Below are 18,480 nucleotides of genomic sequence, written 5' to 3'. Positions count from 1 at the left end.
GAAATAAAAGCAGATCATCAGTCATTCAGCACTATTGTGGCTGCGGTGTGACAAGCAATAAATGGCGCGTCTCCATGGGAACCATAAAGCGATACTACGATCAATAACGGTCGCCTTGAAATACTTTTAAACTTACGTGTGAAGAGGTTAAGTAACGTCAAGGCTTACATTTAAATGTGTCTTTGTTTTGAGTGTATGGTCAATAAATAAAGGAATTAAAAAGATGGGCACAAAACCTGTTTGTCATGTCTCTATTCCCCACACTTTGAGAAAAGCTGAGCTAATTTAACAGCTAACTTAGGGGTACCTCCATTTTGTCAGGATTTTTCTTTTCTTTTTCTTTCTTTCTTTTTTTGGCTTTTTTTTATTGTCGACAAACAATGAAAAATGGGGGGGGGGGGTACATTACATTACAGATTATTTAAAATATGATACTATCTTTCTTGCTGGCTGTAATAATAAAAACTCCATAATCATCGGGAAGAAGGAGGCGGGAACCGGCGGACAATCAAATGAAACTTTAATAATCAAAATAAACACAAAACAGCACATCAGCCCCTTGCGGACGACTGATGCGCACAAATAAAAACCAAAACATAAAATAAAGCCCAGGCCTGGTCCTCTCTCATCCTTCACTGTCGTCGCTCCAGTTTTATATCCTTCCATCTCCTCTGTGGGACTCGAGACCGGTGGTGGGTCGCAGGTGTAGCGGATTTCCCAATCACTCCACCGGCCTCGCTGGTTCCCACATCCCTCGGCCCCGCCCCACTCGTCACACTGGCAAATGAATTAATAAAGAAAATGAACAAAAGTAATCATTCTGAATATTTCATATCTATTTTAATCTGAATGATGTGATGATATTGGGGGGTTATATTAGCTGGATCTGATTTTGGGGGGGGTCATGACCCCCGTAACCCCCGTGCAAATTACGCGCATGTGCCCAGCGGTGAGTACATCAGATAAATTAATGTTATAAACATATAGAACATTTTTAAATGCTTCTCCTGAGGTTATATATTGAACTAAATTCTTGAATTCAGCCTTCACACAGTCTCCAGGACTTCAGTGGCATTTTCGCTTCCTGCAGGTCACTAAATGGGCACGAGCAGCTACGTATTTACTAAAACAGCTGTTTATTCTATTATATTTTGTAATTAGCGGAATATACAGAAACCTTTTTAGCTAAACTTTTAAATAAATTACATATTGTTTATATGGAGAACATAACTTTGAAATATCAGTGATAAACATAAGTGCCATCCTAAACGCACCCTGCAAACATGTTCTTGTGGGGCCCGTGCTGGCTTTTTGCGGGCACAATGGGATAGGGCCAGCCCAGACCAAACCTAAACAGGCCCACTGTGGGCTTGCAATGTTTTAATACAGTCTATGGGCTCACCACAGCCTCTCTGTAGCCCGCACTAAGAGACAACCCACATTAATCTAATGTTGTGTGGGCCAAGACATGAGCCTGTTAATAAGACTTTTGTAGGCAGTTTTCTTCCTTACAAGTAGGGATGCTAGGGTGTTTTAGGTTTGGCTCACCTGCTGAACACATTGTGCTGTGTCCTGGTTGGGAAATGTGTATTTTCAAGCCCAGTCTAAAGGAGTTTTTTTGCTTCTGTGTGTTTTTGCAGAGGTACATGTATGTATGGCCAATGTTTGGATTGATGCTAAGAGTTTAAAGGGGTCATATGATGCGATTTAAATTTTCCCTTTCTGTTTGGAGTGTTACAATCTCTTGGTGCATGAAGAAGATCTGTAAAGTTGCAAAGACTTAAGTCTCAAATCCAAAGATGTATGTTCTTTACAAAAGTTAAGACTCGTCCACACCCCACTCGTTCTAGCAAATTTTTTTTGGCCTTCCTAAAGAGGACGATATCCGCTTCGTCATGTCTACAGCTGATCCGTGCTGGTCGCTGAGGAAATGCATCAACTTTGCACTGTGAATCTACGGATCAGCTTTCACCGTGGATGAAGCAGAGTCCAGCCCGAGGTTGTCACATGTGGTGACTAGAAATGACTAGAAATCATGTTTATAATGGGTTTTAATGCTTTTGTCTCATCGCTCTGGCCAGACAGGGCATCACAATATTTTAAGGGGCGTAACATTTCCATCAAACGCTTGAGGTATTCGGCCAATCACAACACACTGGATAGCTGGCCAGTCAGAGCACACATCGCTTTTCAGACAGATGAGCATTGTAAAAATCTACGCATTGCAGAAGGCGGGGCATAGAGGAGTAACAATAATGTACAGTATGTGGAAAATAATGTGTTTTTTGAGCCTTAAACCACATAAACATTTCATTACACCAAATACACAAAATAATGGTCTTTTTAGCAGCATCAAATGACCCCTTTAAGACTGTTTTTGTATGCATTTTGGAAGAACTATTTATTGGTGAGAATTAATAGTAATCAATTATATCAGTATTTGGAGCGTTTCATTAATGAACTTTAATTTGTTGAACTGACATTTGTGAAACTTAGCATTTGTGACAGCGGCTGCTGATCAGAATGTATGTCTGGACACTGGTGGCTGTTCAGTTGACCTGGATTGTTTGGAAATCCTCCCTAGTTTCAAGAATGTGGATCATCTCATGTGAGTATCCATAAATTTCTCTTTTATGAACAAATGTTTTATGTATGTCATGATATGTGTAGAAAATTTGAGCCCGTAGCCGGAAATATGATGACAAGTTTGCAGAGGCTTTGTGTGGTATCCTGTGTCAACTCCAGGCTCTGCGGCAATTAGAGTAAGTCTTTGATCCAACAAAGCCTGTTGTGTCCTTTATGCATTTTGTCACAATAATGCACTGGTTTATGTTTGACTCTGATTTACAGTTTTATCAGTGGTGGTCTCACTGATGTTGGAGCTACTAAACTTGCCAGGGCTTTGAAGGACTGTTCACATATCACTCACCTAAAGTAATATGATTTATTATGGAATGCACTTCATAGATTCATAGAAATTTCAGGCATTCTAGTGATTTGACCTAACATGAGTGTTTAAAGTGTTCAGATATATTTCTGGTAAAAGAAAATGGACACACTGTTTGTTTCCAAAAAGGCTACAGTAGGTGGTCTTGATAATCTGTTATGCATGTCTGTCTGTGTTAATCAGTGTGTTCTGTTTATCTGACAGTGTCAGTGATAACTCTTTGAAAGATGAAGGTATAAGAGAGATTGCGGAAACACTGTGTAGAATGCCCAACATTTCCTCTGTTTTGTAAGTACAAAAACCTGCCGATCAGCTTTTTTTCATTTATTTAGATAGTTGCTGCTTAAAAAACTAAAAGTATTAGTATATATTAAGGCTGGTGCATTTTTACACTTGTACTCAGGATGGGGAAGAACAGCATCTCCACTGATGGAATCCTCACACTCATTGAGATAATGGCTGCTTGCACCTCTGTTCAGGAAGTCCATGTTGAGTATGTTGATTTGTCAAAGACACTTTTAATGAAAAATGCAATTTAGATCATTTATTCTTAACTGATTTTATGTTTTACATAGATAGAAGTTGTGACCCATAATTATGACCTTAAAATTGTCATGTTTATATACTATTAAGTAAAAAAGAATATTAATTTCTCCATGTTTTTACCCATATTTATTGTAGTCTGAGTTGTATTTTCTTTTAGCTTGTGTAGTTTTGTTCATGTTTTTTTAAGGGGTGAGATGTCACATGACCTGCCTATTTAGCTCCATTTCCATGGGATGTGTTTACAATTGTTTGATTATATATAGGTGCAATAAAGAGATCAGCCTTTTCTTCTCACAAAGCTCTGACACAGTCTGGTGAGTGCTGATGTGTTAGAATGCTATTAGAAGGGTTATTCTCAAAGGGTGGGTGATACCCCAGAACTCCAAATAATGTATTTTATATGTCCCATTTCATTATTTTTCATATGCAACATTTCATATGTTCACATTTCACTCAACTGTGACTGCACAGTACGGTGGTCACTCAAAGCAATAAATAAAATATAATGAAACCACAAAAGATTTTTTCTCAAATTCTTTTCTGTAGTTACAACGAAGACTTGAATAACACAGAAGAACCAAAGACTGTAACGTAAGTACTGAACCCTTTAACATGTTATTATTTCTTTTTAGATAAAAAGATAGTTAAAAAGCTGTAAAGTTAACACTGAACTTTAGACTTTATGAGTGCATTATAAAATATTGAATGAGCCATGCTTTCATTTTGTTTAGTTTGATAAGGTGATGTATTGTGTCCAAATGTTCACCACTGGGCAACATTTCGGGAGAATTAAAAGACAAGAGTCAGCAATTTGGTGGAAAAGGGCAGTAGGCTTGGCAAAAGTTATGCAATTGCTGGCAAATCATTGCTTATATTCAAGACGGCACACAAAAAAGACAAATGTGATGCAAAACACACAAAAATAGCTAACTTGAATATTTATTTATCAAAAAGTTATTTTAATCAGGAATTAAATGTGAAAGGCCATTCTCAAACATTGTGTCAGTATGTGAAAGTACCGCAATTTCATTCAAAATCTTTGCATAGCCATGTTTTGCTGCAGCAGTTGAATGAAGCGTATAGCTTTTTTTATATTTAAAAATAAAATTGTATACCATGTCCTTAACATTGTTTCAGTGGGTAATATCTTCCAAACCAATGTCATCAGCCTTTGTAATAAACTCAGGGGTTTTTCCTACATTACCCTTCTAGAGTAAGTATCAAAATGCATCATAAATCTCACCTTCTACACTTCAAAAGTCAGTAACCTTAGAGCAGATTGAGTTGATACTCCCACAATTCTTCATGTAAGTAGGGCGCAAATGCAACATTTTTTTTATCATCTCTCAGTTTGTCCAACAACTCACTGGGTAACAATGGGGTAAAGAAGATTCTGGACCTTCTGCCCAAGCTAGGAATGATTCAGGAGATCAAGTAGGACAGAGCTGCTTGTGCAAAATGGTTATTGTGTTTGACACCAGCAGGCGGTACTGAAACAGTTGCAGACATTTCTGTTTAATATATAAAAGAGTGAATATGTAAATGTTGGTTCTGAATAATAAATGTGCTTTATGAATGCAGACATAATTCAAGACAGCTGATGCCAAATGAAACTGGGTTACATGTGCATAAAAAACTCAGGTACATCTCTCAATTGTATTCTATACATTAATTTAGCAGTGATCATTCAATAATTAATTTTTCATGTTTATTTGTATAGTGCATTTCACGATACACGTTGCAATTCAGCTGCATAGAAAATAAATGTTTCTATAAAATAAATATAAATGTGCTTTTGTCTTTCCAGTTTAACCCAAAGTGATGTCAAACCTGCCTACATGACCAAGCTGTGTAAGCAACTGGTAAAATGTGAAAACCTACTTGACATTGAGTAAGTAGCTCTTCTGAAGTTCTCTAGGGTAGATGAAAGACTTAGCAGATGCTATATGTATCGTCTATATTTAGCTAGTCCTTTATTTGTAATACAGGTTTTCCCATCTAAAATTATCAAATGAGTCCGTTGAGAAGTTGATGTTGATCCTTCCTGAAATGTCTTCTCTTCAGCTACTGAAGTAAGTATTCATAACTGTCTGGTTCCTGCAGCACAGCTGTGGTTTATCTCTATCATAAATGACCTGATATCACTATTCATTCATGTGACCTTGTTTTTCAGCCTAAGTCATGTCGACCTGTCTACAAATGGGGCTTTGTTATTGATCAGATCTCTTGCTGACTGTCAGCGTGTCACGGCTGTAGAACTAAGGTATCTTACTTCAGTTCATGTGAGATATTAAAATAGGGTTAACTTTCTTAAATATTACTTTTAAGATCACAAGTTTTGATTTAAATGTCTTAAGTTGCTTCTAACATGATTCTCAGGCACCAGGCAGAAGCATTCATCAAGTTTGTTCCTGAAAAAGCAGGGGCAGCAATTTGCAAGTAAGTAATGTTAGCTCACCACCATCAATATTGTGGCTGCACGATTATGGCAAAAATAATACTTCTTAGTTATTTAGATTTATGTCAAGATGGTCCATTTTCTCTTTTTAAAGAAAAATAGTTTTTAAGCTTTATTTTTTTAAATAATTGTATAATTCAGTTCAGTGCATGCCCACTAACTGTTCTGCATTCTTGTGAAGATTCTTTGAAACGGTTTACACTGTACAACAAAATCTCTTTATCATATTGGTTCTACAGCTTTCTGGCTTTAATGAGAATGAGAGTGCAGAACTTAGTCAGTGAACTCGCGCTAACAAAACTCTGCATTTGAGCGCTATTAGATGGATTTTTTCTTCCTATTATTGACCTAATCAAATATGCATGCAACAGACATGTTTGGAATGGTCAACGCTGGTCAAAAGTGCTGTTGTTGTTAACTAAAACTATTATAAATTATTTTCAGTAATTGAAATAAAGCTGAAATAAAAATAAAATATAAATATTAGATGAAAAACTTAACCTAATTGAAAATTAGGAATATAGAAATATAAAAATACTAAACTTATTAAACCTAAAACTGAATTAAATCTTAATAGAAATAAATTAAAAAAAAATCCAAAAACCTAATATAAAAAATACAAGTCCAACTCTCTCACCATTAGGCCACAGCTGCCCCTTTTGACTCTTTCCTTGATGTTAACAGGCTCACAGAGTATAAACTCTGCAAAAGCAATGTTGAAATGCTCTCAAGGATACTGGAGAACTGTCCTCACCTGTCTGAACTGGAGTAAGTGTTCCTCTGTTCTGTTACCTCCATTTTCGTATCTTAATAGAACTCTAAACTTTCTCTGCTGTCGTTTGTCTCATAACCTTCTCCATGATGAAGGGGTGAAATTTTTTGTTGATTATTTGCCCAAACTAAAGATCTCCAGTTCAGTGAGGTAAGAGTTTAGAGACAGATGTAGAGTTTGCTTGTTATTAAATTTTTTTATTAATTTACCTTGTGAGGTTTACTTATTGCGCCCCTTTGCAGCCTCAGTAGCAACCGAATGATTCAAGTGGGGGCACTGCATTTGGTCGACTCGATGAATACTTGTGAGAAAGTTGTTGCTGTTGAAGTCAGGTAAAAGCTAACTCATTATAACTTTCATTCATTCCTTGATTTTCATTTACATGAACAATGATTGGCTTACGTATTACATGTGTGTTTAGTTGTTTGACTGTTAAAGTCTGAAGGTATATGCTTTTCTCATCTTTAGTCTTGGAGTGAAAGATCAGTCTCTGATAAAGTTTGTGCAGGAACATGTCAGTGGCAAAACTCTTCCAAGAATACATGTGAGGTAAACAAACAATCAGAGGGTCACACAAATAATATGATTCATTCACTCAAGTCAAAAGTCAATGTAGTTTGGTGGTTAGCTTCCTCTTATAGTTGGTCTTGTCTACAGACTAAGGGAGTGCAGTTTTGAGGTGATACACTTGAAGAAGCTTGTGGAATTATTGAACAGATGCCCTAGACTACTTACATTAGAGTGAGTATTTGAGCATAGTTACTATTTGTGTATTTTGCACATTTCTTAACTATTGAAACTTAATATCATTATTTTTCCTCAGAAAACTGCTATATCTTCTAGACTTATCTCCTTATAAAAAGAGATAATGAGAACTGTCATTGTTTTTAGGGATGTGCAAACTGTACATGTCTGTTAACACCTAAAAAAATGTGTTTTGAGGTTTAATGACTGTAAAAAAACATTTGATGGTTGCTCTGTTTTTTAGATCGTCTTCTAATTCACTGCACAGTCAAGTCCTTTTCTCTTTACTGGACAGCCTGGTTGAGCTGTCCACAATCCAAACTGTGAAGTAAGATTTTAAAAAGACTGTTTATTTTTAAAGACTGTTCTCACAGACTTAGTATATTTGGCACAATGTTAATGTGCATTTTCATATTTCTCTCAGATTAAGAAATAATGGTCTGAGTTCTGAGCAGATTGAGTATTTTGTTAAACAGTTCAGTAGCTGTCACCAACATAGAGACTTCAGGTAAAAAATGAACAAAACATCTGTTTATTTAAGAGGGTTTCTTCAACTTCTGGCATTTAAAAAAAATTATATTTATTTATTCATAGATTTTAGCTTTTTACCCTTGTCTTAGACCCAGACTATCAATTTAAAAATAGAAAAATTCTACTATAAAAATATTAAAAAATTTTTAAAAAATAATATAACTAATGAAATGATAACCTAAACAAACTTTTCTGGATTTATATGTGAATTGATTTACATCAGTTTTTCACAAATTATGACCATCTCTCATGCATCATTTGCATCATTTGACTAACAGTGTTACCCAATTAAAAATTTTCAAAATTTAGTGCACTTGTTTACCAAAGAAACATGCCTCATGTCTGAGACAACAGTGATATGAAATATCAGACATATAGAATATAAAGCAAGAATCAAGGTCTGGTAAATATGGTAAAAAGTCTAATTGAATGTAATTGCATCATGAGTTTCACACTTGAAAGCATATAAGCGTCTCGTAGAAACTGCTCTAGAGTTCAGTATAGTCTCTGTAGTTTCAGCAGAAAGACCGGGACATATCAACTCACTCCGCTCAGAGGCCACGCCCACAGGTTCCACAGATCTGGCCTCGGATGCCAGATCCGTCCCTGTGCTTGCGATAATAAATCCCGTCTGAGGGGAATCTCCACCGGAGAGCCCGCTAACAGATTGATGAGATCCGCAAACCACGGCTGTGTGTGCCATCGCGGAGCCACCAGCAACAGCTGTCCCACTCTGTCCCGCCGTATTCTGCATAATACCGCTGGGACCAGCCGAATCGGAGGAAACGCATACAAACTGGTCCTGGGCCAGCTGTGAGCTAGCGCATCCAGACCCAGGGGTGATGGAGGGCATAGGGAGAACCATAGCGGGCAATGCGTAGTCGTGCTCGAAGCGAATAAATCCACTTTCGCTTCCCCGAAAATATGCCATAGGTGATTCACCGTTTGGGGGTGTAATCTCCATTCCCCTTGTTCCAGAGCCTGCCTGGATAGTAAATCCGCTCCGAAGTTCAGTCGTCCGGGGATGTGAACAGCCCGGATCGACAGAAATCTGTCGTGACACCAAAGAAGAATACGCCTCGCCAGTCTGCACAGAGGGCGAGAACGTAATCCTCCCTGATGGTTCAGATAAGCCACGACCGCAGTGTTGTCCGTTCTGAGAAGCACATGACGGCCGGTCAGTAGACTCGAAAAATACTGGAGAGCCAGAAAAACCGCCAGTAATTCCAATTTGTTTATGTGCCAGCTGCGTTGTGCAGCTGTCCACACTCCATGGGCTGGGCGCCCCTGACAAACAGCTCCCCACCCGGTCAAAGACGCATCTGTCGTGACAGTCTCTCGGGAAGCACAAATTCCCAGCCGAACCCCGGTGAGGAGAAATTCGGCTGATGTCCATTGTTTTAACGACACACCTCCGCGTCACCAAGATCGTTCGATGCGGAGAACAACGGGGTGAAATATTCTGTCATTTCGTCCACCACTGAAACGGGCGCATGTAAAGCAAACCCAGATGAATCACGGGAAGCGCCGCCGCCATTAGACCTAGCAGTCTGAGGCACAGTCTCACTGTCACTGTGTGACCCGCCCTGAAGTGCTGAACGCATGACGTAATCGACTGAGCGCGCGGGACAGAAAGCTTTGCTGTCATCGCGCGAGAGTCCAATTCTATTCCCAGAAAGGTAATCCGTTGAGAGGGGATTAATACACTTTTCTGGAAGTTTGTGCGTAAACCCAGGCTGTGTAAATGATTCAGCACAATATCTCGATGAGAGTGTGCTTGAGTCTAAGATTGCGCTAACACCAGCCAGTCGTCCAGATAGTTTAACACACGGACACCCCGGAGCCGCAACGGGGCCAGAGCTGCGTCCATGCATTTTGAGAATGTACGGGGAGCTAGCGCTAAGCCAAAGGGAAGAACGCGGTACTGATACGCTTTGCCCTCCAAAGCGAATCTGAGGAACTTCCGGTGTCTCTCGATGATCTGAATATGAAAATAAGCATCCTTCAGATCGATCGTGACAAACCAGTCGTTTGGTTGAATCGGAGACAAAATAGATTTTACTGTCAACATCTTGAATTTGCTCGACCTGAGTGCAAGATTTAGACGGCGTAAATCCAGAATGGGTCGTAATCCGCCGTCCTTTTTTGGTACCACAAAATAACGGCTGTAAAACCCTGACTCCATCTGAGAGGGGTGTACTTCTTCTATAGCCCCTTTGCTCAGTAGAGCTAACATTTCCTGTCTCAGCACCGCCATGTCCATCGGTTTCATCACCGTGGAGAGAATTCCGCGGAAAGGGGGCGGGCCTTTCCGAAACTGAATGGTTTATCCGTGACAAATTGTGCGTAACACCCATTGAGAAATGCCGGGCAAGCGTTCCCACGCGGCCCGAAACAATATTAGCGGTTTCAACATGTTCGTTTCCTGCAACGCTGTTGCACACATAGAAATGTCCGGGCACGAAAGACTCACGGTGTTCGTGCACAGGGGAAGTATATGCATAGCAGGTGTTGCATCTCGTTGTACGTAATCCTGAAACGTGTCCACGGCAGGAATTAGGCCAACAGATTGAGCATCGGGCTCTGCGGCTAGCGAAACAGCGGCGGCTGTGCGAGCCGTCATGACGGGCCGTTCGATGACGACCCTTTGAAGCGCTCCTCGAGCTCTGAAAACTGGATCGTGCATAGTGTCTGAGGAAGCGATTGGTGTTACAGTTCACTCCAATGCTGTTCGAGGCGCTGTGCAGGGCGCGAAACAGTCAGGGTTTGAGCGTGGGGACTGCAATGAGAGTGTTGGATGCGCGAAAGCGGTCCAACAGCGCTCTCTAGCGGAGGGCACAGTCTAACCCTAGGGCCCCAGTCCTTGCGAGGGGGCGCCATAGGTGAAGGCTCTTCCCGAGAGGGCACTCGCTGGCGGTGAGAGGAGGTTGAGCGAGAACGCGCGGGCGCCTGACGGCGTTCAACCTCTCTGGGTCTGCGGGGAATCAGCTGGCGGAAAGCGGCTGATTGCTGTTTCGCTGCTCTGAACTTCTCCACCACTGAATTGACAGCCTCTCCAAATAAACCGTCCTTAGACACAGGGGCATCCATGAGGAAAGATTTATCCTTTTCCTTTATATCGGTGAGATTAAGCCAGAGGTGGCGCTCAACCGTAATTAATCCAGCCATGGAACGGCCCACTGCTCGAGCAGTATGTTTGGTAGCACGAAGCGCCAAATCAGTTGCTCGCCGTAGTTCCTTGACCGCCTCAGGTGTAATGCCGTCCCCCTTGTCCAATCCTTTTAACAGCTCCGCTTGGTAGGCCTGAAGGACCGCCATAGAATGAAGCGAAGCAGCCGCTTGGCCAGCGGCCATATAGGATTTTCCCACTAAACTTCGAGGGGAGGAGGGGGCGGGACTTCCACGCCGCGGCCGAATTAGGCGCAAGATGTTCGGCGAGAGTCTCTTCCACCGGCGGTATCGCTGTATAGCCATGACTCGCCATGCCCGAAATGGTGGCGAAATCCGCGGCCGCAGTGTTCGTGATGCGCGCCGCAAACGGCTGTTTCCAGGACCTCGAAACCTCCTGGTGGAGGTCCGGGAAAAAGGGTAAAGGCCTCCGGGGCTGCGCAGGTGTCCGACTAGTTAGGAAACGGTCGTCCAGCTTCGAAGAAGGTTGGGCCTCGGCCTTCTCAACCTCCCATTCCAGCCCCAATGTACCCACTGCACGGGAAACCACATCCAACAGCTCACTGTAGGAGGGGGAAACACGCCTCTCCTGTCCACTAGGAGGGAGAGGGCTCGTGTCGGCCGCGAAGTCCTCAGACCCCGAGGCCGCAGTGGAAAGAACGTCGTCATCATGGCGGTCACAACCGAAGGAAATGGCACTACATGCCCCCGGTGTGGGCCGTAAATCCTCACAGGAAAAGACGACAGGTTCAAAAGTTTTCCTGTGTATTAGGGTAGGGGAGAGCGAGCGATGTGGAGAGTAATTTTCCATCTCTGAACTGTCCTCGAACTCCATGTCACACGTGTCACCCCAAGCTATCACCTCGTGCGGTGCCTCGGCAGTCGCAGAAGTTGTGTGGCGGGGGTTAGACACGGCAACATCGGAGAACACATCTACCCTAGAGCGAAGCACCCTGAGTCGCAGGCCATCGCAATGGGGGCATGAAGAAAGGCCGCTAAGCGCCTCCTGTGCGTGGTGTAAGCCTAGGCAAACTACGCACCTGTCATGAGTGTCCCCCTGAACGATGTACCTGGTACACGGGTCCTTGCACTTCTTGAAACTCATCGCGTCCGCGGAGAGGAGTATACTGCTCGTAGACGATCGCTGAGAACGCGAGACAATAGGGTACAGAAGATTCGCTTCGTACTGAAGGAATGAAATCTGAGGTAAATGGCGCGCGGCACCAGGTATATATATGCCTACGCATGCTGGGCGGTGCCACGCGCTATTTGGCCAATAGGATTGGCGGGATGGTATAGGGCTTCAGACACTCGTCACACCGAAGGTGTTCCCATACGTGGTGACGTCACCGCAGCATCGAAGTGACCTATGAAAGGGAACAAATGTTATAGTTCCGAACAGAATCGTAAATTTGAAATGGCCATTAACTGGTTAATAACATTATTTTGAAATTTGCTGTCAATGAATCATGAATTCCAGAAGTACTGTATATGCAAATGTGACGCTGAAGCCAGTAAGTGAAATGTCCTCTCAGCTGTGAACTCATCATAGGTCAGTCTCAATGGCAATGCACCGCCCTTAGAGTTTATCTGAGGATATGTGAGATGAATTCAACAGATCACTGAAAAAACTGAAAAAGAACCCCTATAGGCTTACATAAAAAGGAATATAGGAATATACACTAAATATATTTCACTTAAATCATATTGACAGATTAACGAAACGAAAGAAAAAGTGTGCTAAATTACGGTTCATTGTGACACATTCCAAAGTTTTCAGAAAGGAAAACGAAACTGCAGAGAGAAGTTTTCTTTATTTTGCAAAAGCTTTTCAGTTGTAATTATTTAAAACCTAATGTCTTGCTTAAACCAATGGTATGGCCATCGCGCTGACACAACATCATTTTGCTTTATTAAAGCCTGTACATTAACGAAATAAAATAGAGTTAAAGAAACAAATAAAAAGTTAGACTGCTCTGTTGTACAACATGTTGCGTTCAGAGTGACCGCGCCTCACTGTGCTGATAAAGCCGATTTGAAGGAAGATGTTTCATGTAGATAAAAGTACAAACACTATATAATAAATAATATTTTAGCACCCAGATACGTCTGGATCATGGAAACATTTGGATTCATGCCGGATGAGAGATGCAGGCATCAGCTTCAGCTTAAATTAATTTGTTTTTGGATTGACGTTTTTATTGCCTAAACTTGGTTTGTTTTCGAGAGAAACTAATAGCTGTTTTTATAATGTTTGTAAACATTTTGCTTTAGACTACAGGCATTTTAGCCTTCATTATTTCGTAAATTAATATTTTTTTTCACTTTCAAAACGCAATCTTTCATTCTTACATTTGGCCAAAATCTAGAAAAGATGCTAACCACATCGGGTTATTAAATAACGTTAGATCACTATTTTTTCTTTTTCTTTTTGAGTAAATAAAACGCTGTACTTTACTATTATTACATTACTATTATTGTAGGGTGTGAAATTTAAGGTTAAAGTTAATGTTCTATAACTTTAAATAAGATAGAAAGGTAATATCGCGAGAACAGAGACCCGCGATTAGAATCGCGGGAGAGAATAGTCTGCGCGCAGTTATGAGAGAGAGAGAGAGAGAGAGAGAGAGATGACGCACACTGTGTAATCAGATGTGGCTAATTCCTAATGTTCACCTCTTCATGTTTAATAAATCAAGTGTTATGATCTGCCGAGCTCCCTGTCGGTGTCCTCCTTCCAACAAAGCCAACGAGCTAGAACTGTAAAGCCTGCATATAGAAACAACGCGCCTTACATTATTATTAGGCAAATTATAGACACATAATATTGTTTTTTAAAAATAAGGTTATTTACCGGTATTTTTCCACCCGAACCGGTTTCGGAACGGTAATAATTCGCAGGAACGCAGGAACAGAAACGTTAAAATTAAATATCTATTCTGCTCGGAGTGAACCGATTGAATTTTCTTTTCGTTTTCAAGCCCTGGTTATAAGTATACAAAAGAAAACATGTTTTAAAATGGGGCAGATTTTTTTTCTGTGGTCATTCCGTTCTTACGGAATCTCAGTAAGTGTTTCATAATTAAGAAGAGATAGTCATCTTTTAGAACATTATTTTTACTTAAATGTCTAACAGTGAACATACATCACAGGGCATTCATTTTGTTTCTATTTCTACATCTCAAATGAAATATTATGTTATGTATAAATATTATGTTTAACAGCATTCTGTGACATAAATAGTAGTGGTGGGAATTACATTTTTAAAATTTTTGTAATAAAATGTCCAAGTGTTTTTGTTGCTGCGGCTGATTCCATAGCATCTATGGATCTTAAATACACAAAGATCATTTTTCATACTATTTGCATCATTAAGAATGATAAAGATTTTCTGCTCACAAGTTATATTGATTTCTCTTTATTTTCTTCATATTTAATTTTTCCCTTCACTAACCCCTTACTGACACTAGTAAACAAGTACACTATCTTTTGAGAAAAACCTGGAATATTTTTTAATTTTTATTTTATATGGAGTATTTTTACTTTTTTAGTCTTGATTTGAAAGGTGCAGATGAGGATGTGTTGGAACAACTTGCTGAAGCATTACCAAACACCCCAGCATTTGAGAGCGTAAGGTGTGTGTTCTTCCTCGTGATCCTTTTGTCCAAGTAAAGTTTAACTTTGCACTGAAAAAGTGGCCCTTACAGTGAATAATTAAGTGTAATTTCATTCTGTCAGCCTATTTACCTTTTCCTTCCCATATGTTACAACATTTCCCTTTGCCTTTGTTTTTTTCAGTTTGTCCCAGGTGACCGTGGAGCTGCAATACTTGGGAGAGCACTTCAAAGTGTGCCAAATCTAAAGTCAATAAAGTAAGTGTCTGATATTCTTTATTATTTCTCAGTGCAGCAGAGTGCAACATTTCTGATTGGCCGATATCTTTTTGTCCAGTCTGTACCAGTGCTCTGGTTGGACAGCAGCTCGAGGGCGTGACCTGGTCAGAGGTTTGGTGCAGTGCGTCTTGCTGGCAGAGATATGGTAACACGTGTTGTAGTCTCAGCTTTTCAAACACTGCACTATTAATTTTAAGAAATGGGGCTAGTTTGTAATGCATTCACAGTCATTGACAGAATATGCTATATTCTATACTATATTCTCAATGATAGACTGGACTCTGTGGTACTTGATGAGGAGGGTATAACCATCCTAGCTCAAGGCTTCAGCCATTTGGCCTCACTTAGAAGGCTCAGGTAAGGTTTTAAGCCCTGAAATGTTCATTGTTGATTTAGCAAATACTCAATAAGCTCATCCTGTATTTCATTTCTACTTTGATTGGTTATTCTCCTCAGCTTGAACAACATTAGAGTGGTGACATCAGAGACGCTTCATGCACCCAAATGCTTGGAAATATCTTAACATTTTTATGCTGTTTACAGGTTGGAAAGTTGGCGAATGGGAGATGGTGGTACTTATGAGCTTGTGAAATACATTCCTTCGTGGACTGAACTAGTTAAACTAAGGTATTGCAACTACATTGAGCTTAAGAATTAAAGGGTTAGTTCTCCCAAATATAAAAATTGTCATTAATGACTCACCCTCATGTCGTTCCAAACCCATAAGACCTCCGTTCATCTTCTTCTCTTCCGGGTCTGTTGTGAGCGCATTCATGGCGCTGTTGACGTATGATGCTGCTGACGTGTTTTCTGGCGCGCCCAATAATAGAGAAAATACGTCAGCAACGTCGTACGTTAACAGTCACAGCAGTTGCGCTCACAACAGACCCGGAAGAGAAGACAATGCTGAATAAAGTTGTAATTTTTGTTATTTTTGGACCAAAATGTATTTTCGATGCTACAACAAATTTTAACTGACCCTCTGATGTCACATGGACTACTTTGATGATGTTTTTATTACCTTTCTAACCATGGACAGTATACCGTACACACATTTTCAATGGAGGGACTGAGAGCTCTCGGACTAAATCTAAAATATCTTAAACCGTTCCGAAGATGAACGGAGGTCTTACGGGTTTGGAACAAGGGTGAGACATTAATGACATAATTTCAATATTTGGGTGAACTAACCCTTTAAAAAATGATTCCTTACCTGAATATTGCTTGAGCGCAATTTATAAGGCTTATGATAGAGTGGAAACATGGTGGAAATATATTATGCCAAGTTGTCAAAGTTTATTTAATACATACAAAATAGTTTGTGGTCAGTAAGATTTTATTATTTTTTTAAATGTGGAAGCTGTCATCAGAAATAAATTACACATTAATATATTACCGGACGTAAATATATTACCAAAGAGGACAGTTATTTTAAATTGCAATAATATTTTACAATATCACTGTTTTTACTGAATTTTTGATCCAGTGAATGCAGCCTTGGTGACCGTAGGAGAGTTCTTTCAAAAACATTAGAAAGACATACTGACCCCATTCTTCTGCACGGTAGTGTTATTGTCTAGATTTTTTACTGCAGTAACATCTGAACCCTTGCATCGTTATTCATTTTCCTTGATTAACATTTTGTAGTCCGTCAGACAACAATGTGACTGACCAGGCTGGAGAGAAGCTACTGGCAGCACTATCCCGCTGCAGAGTTCTTCAGAAACTACAGTAAATCATTTTTTTTTTTTAATGTGTGATATTCCTTGCAAAATCAGTAGCTGACCATTCTTCATCATTTTGTTTTCACAGGCTGTCCAAAAGCCGGCTTGGTCAGGCATGTGCTGCTAAACTAGCTCAAGTCCTTCCGTTACTGCCCCAACTTACAGAACTCAAGTAAGTCTTGTGTATTGTGGTGTTCACAATTAATAATTAGAGAATTAATTTAAGATTAAACTATTGCCTTGAAAAGATGTCACTGGCAGGGAATATAATAGTTTTTGATTTTATATAGTTTGTCAGAGTATCAGTTTGGGACACATGGATCCTTGGTTCTTAGTGAAGGTCTGATGAGCATGAAGGCACTGAAAACACTACAGTAAGACCTACGGCAGCCTTAGTGAGCATAATAATGTTTAGAAAACACACTGTAAACCAGTGTTACTACTTGTCTTTCAGTATGACTTCGATTGGGAGTTCAGATCTGGTTGGTGTGGCCTCATCCCTCAAACACTGTCCATCCATAGAGGACATCAGGTGGGATAAGACATTTCAGACTTTCTTTAATGCTGCAGTAGGACTGATAAATGCATTGTCCCGGTCCCTGTGTTTGTGTGTGTGTTTGCAAAGCTGCCATTAGTTTACGATTTAATGTCTTCATCAGCTTGTCATGGAATGGATGTGGTGACAGCCTGGCACAGACACTGGCTGAGATTTTACCCCTATGTACGAAACTGAAAAGACTTGAGTAAGTGCTTGAGGGCTTGCTGTGAAGGTTTAGCTATTAGTGCGATTACAAAATGCTGATGTTATTAAAACTAATGATTGCAGCTTGGAAGCCAATAATATAACTACAGCAGGAGCCACAGTGATATACACATGCCTCCCATTATGCCGCTCCATTGAAGTAATAAGGTTTGACTAGTACATACACTCTTGTTCAGAAAATGTGTGATTAATATGAATAGTAGAACTGCTTGACATGCATATAAAAAGTTGAGCTTCTCTTTATTTTACACAGACTCTGGAGGAACCCAATTGCCAAAGAAGATGAGAATCTGAAAGATCAGAGACTTAATTTTTCATCATTTTAATCACTTATGTTTTCTTTTTTCCCCCTTATATTGTAAACAATATTGTTGTAGTACTATTACTGGATTGTAATATCGAGTTATTTAATCAGGGAACGCATTACCTTATTAGAGCAATTCATTACACCAAACAACACCGTTTCCAGTTGTTCAGGGACTTGAATCATTTAATGTCCATCTAATGGTAACAGTAGGATCTGGTTAATAAAGAGAAAGAGCAGGCAACAAACTATGGCATAAAAAATATCAGTTGGATTACCTTAACAAGAGATTTACATTTTTCTGCAGATTTTCTAAATTGGAAGAATCAGAAACAATGAAAATGTGACTAATTAGCACAGGCAGCTCTCTTGTAAAGTTCAGCACACTCATGCTCTTTGTTATGCACTGACATAAGAGCCCAGACCTCCATTAGGGGCATTCATGCACTGATCAACCCTGGACATCCCCATGTTGTGTTCTCCTTTAAATTATGTATTTAATTCTGTATTTTACTTGGTTCTAGTTAACGGTTAGCTATAAATTGATTTATTTTAATTAATTTTTTTGTGTGCTAAACTCTGTGTTATCTGTAAAATGAAATTGCCCAGTGCTTGTGTCACAGGTAAAAG

At 40.0% G+C, this 18,480-nt stretch overlaps 1 pseudogene; it reads left to right on the top strand.

Moving 5' to 3' along the window:
* Positions 1 to 2,495: 2,495 nt before the first annotated feature.
* Positions 2,496 to 18,323, top strand: LOC132155762 (protein NLRC5-like; annotated as a pseudogene).
* Positions 18,324 to 18,480: the final 157 nt, after the last annotated feature.

The sequence above is a fragment of the Carassius carassius genome, chromosome 13 (assembly GCF_963082965.1).
Source record: "Carassius carassius chromosome 13, fCarCar2.1, whole genome shotgun sequence".
Classification (NCBI taxonomy): Eukaryota; Metazoa; Chordata; class Actinopteri; order Cypriniformes; family Cyprinidae; genus Carassius; species Carassius carassius.
The sequence above is the reverse complement of the archived record's forward strand: the minus strand, read 5'-3'. Positions and strand labels throughout refer to the sequence as shown.